The 2680-nt window shown below is 38.4% G+C and overlaps 1 pseudogene; it reads left to right on the top strand.

Moving 5' to 3' along the window:
* The first annotated feature begins 309 nt into the window (after positions 1 to 309).
* On the top strand, positions 310 to 1404 carry LOC100582367 (annotated as a pseudogene).
* Positions 1405 to 2680: the final 1276 nt, after the last annotated feature.

Below are 2680 nucleotides of genomic sequence, written 5' to 3'. Positions count from 1 at the left end.
ACAGGCAACTTCAGCAAAGTCTCAGGATACAAAATCAATGTGCAAAAATCACAAGCATTCTTATACACCAATAACAGACAGAGAGCCAAATCATGAGTGAACTCCCATTCACAATTGCTTCAAAGAGAATAAAATACCTAGGAATCCAACTTACAAGGGACGTGAAGGACCTCTTCAGGGAGAACTACCAACCACTGCTCAATGAAATAAAAGAAGATACTGACTCAGGAGCGCGCCAGGTGCAGGGAGCCTGGGACCCTGAGCGAGAGACGCCTACCTGCAGCTGCTGCCCACGGCACGGCAGCCACCATGGCGCTCCTGCTGCGCTTCGTGCTCCTGTGCGGAGTCGCGAATTTCGCCAGAAGTTTGAGTATCACTACTCCTGAAGAGATGATTGAAAAAGCCAAAGGGGAAACTGCCTATCTGCCATGCAAATTTACGCTGAGCCCGGAAGACCAGGGACCGCTGGACATCTAGTGGCTGATATCAACAGCTGATAATCAGTAGGTGGATCAAGTGATTATTTTATATTCTGGAGACAAAATTTATGATGACAACTATCCAGATCTGAAAGGCCGAGTACATTTTACGAGTAATGATCTCCAATCTGGTGCTGCATCAATAAATGTAACGAATTTACAGCTGTCAGATATTGGCAAGTATCAGTGCAAAGTGAAAAAAGCTCCTGGTGTTGCAAATAAGAAGATTCATCTGGTAGTTCTTGTTAAGCCTTCAGGTGCAAGATGTTACGTTGATGGATCAGAAGAAATTGGAAATGACTTTAAACTAAAATGTGAACCAAAAGAAGGTTCACTTCCATTACAGTATGAGTGGCAAAAATTGTCTGACTCACAGAAAATGCCCACTTCATGGTTAGCAGAAATGACTTCATCTGTTATATCTGTAAAAAATGCCTCTTCTGAGTACTCTGGGACATACAGCTGTACAGTTAGAAACAGAGTGGGCTCTGATCCGTGCCTGCTGCGTCTAAACTTTGTCCCTCCTTCAAATAAAGCTGGACTAATTGCAGGAGCCATTATAGGAACTTTGCTTGCTCTAGCGCTCATTGGTCTTATCTTTTGCTGTCGTAAAAAGCGCAGAGAAGAAAAATATTAAAAGGAAGTTCATCACCATATCAGGGAAGATGTGCCGCCTCCAAAGAGCCGTACGTCCACTGCCAGAAGCCACATCGGTAGTAATCATTCATCCCTGGGATCCATGTCTCCTTCCAACATGGAAGGATATTCTAAGACTCAGTATAACCAAGTACCAGGTGAAGACTTTGAACGCGCTCCTCAGAGTCCGACTCTCCCACCTGCTAAGGTAGCTGCCCCTAATCTAAGTCGAATGGGCGCGATTCCTGTGATGATTCCAGCACAGAGCAAGGATGGGTCTATAGTATAGAGCCTCCGTACGTCTCATCTGTGCTCTCCGTGTTCCTTTCCTTTTTTTGATATATGAAAACCTATTCTGGTCTAAATTTTGTTACTAGCCTCAAAATATATCAAAAAATAAGTTAATCAGGAACTGTATGGAATATATTTTTAAAAATTTTTGTTTGGTTATATCGAAATAGTTACAGGCATTAAAGTTAGTAAAGACAAGTTTACCATCTGAAAAAGCTAGATTTTCTTTAAGAGGTTGATTATAAAGCTTTCTAAATTTATCAGTGCCTAAGATGTAGCACTTTGAATATGAAATCATAGGTGAAGAAATTGGTGTACTTACTTGCATACCAAGTTGATTTGAATAACCATCTGAAAGTGGTACTTGATAATTTTTACCATTATTTTTAGAATGTGTATTTCATTTATTTATGGCCCACCTGTCTCCCCCAAATTAGTACAGAAACATCCATGACAAAATTACTTATGTATGTTTGTACTTGTTTTTACAGCTCCTTTGAAAACTCTGTGTTTGGAATATCTCTAAAAACATAGAAAACACTACAGTGGTTTAGAAGTTACTAATTTTACTTCTAAGTCATTCATAAACCTTGTCTATGAAATGACTTCTTAAATATTTAGCTGATAGACTGCTACAGGTAATAGGGACTTAGCAAGCTCTTTTATATGCTAAAGGAGCATCTATCAGATTAAGTTAGAGCATTTGCTGTCAGCCACATATTGAGATGACACTAGGTGCAATAGCAGGGATAGATTTTGTTGGTGAGTAGTCTCATGCCTTGAGATCTGTGGTGGTCTTCAAAATGATGGCCAGCCAGATCAAGGATGTAGTATCTCATAGTTCCCAAGTGATATTTTTCTTATTAGAAAAATATTATAACTCATTTATTGTTTGACAATTATAGATTGAAATTTCCTAATTTATTCTAAATTTTAAGTGGTTCTTCAGTTTCAGTGCTTTATGTTGTTGTTACTTTTGGATGGTGTTACATATTATATGTTCTAGAAACATGTAATCCTAAATTTACCCTCTTGAATATAATCCCTGGATGATATTTTTATCATAAATGCAGAATAATCAAATACATTTTAAGAAAGTTAAGTGTCCTCCATCAATTCTGTATTCCAGACTTGGGAGGATGTACAGTTGCTGTTGTGTGATCAAACATGTCTCTGTGTAGTTCCAGCAAATCAAGCTGAGCTTCGAAAAAGTTTGAGTCTTAGTTTTGTGAAAGTGATTTATTCTTAAAAAAAAAAAAAAAAAGAAAGAAAAA

Source organism: Nomascus leucogenys, chromosome 3, assembly GCF_006542625.1.
Source record: "Nomascus leucogenys isolate Asia chromosome 3, Asia_NLE_v1, whole genome shotgun sequence".
In the NCBI taxonomy this organism is placed as follows: domain Eukaryota; kingdom Metazoa; phylum Chordata; class Mammalia; order Primates; family Hylobatidae; genus Nomascus; species Nomascus leucogenys.
The sequence above is the reverse complement of the archived record's forward strand: the minus strand, read 5'-3'. Positions and strand labels throughout refer to the sequence as shown.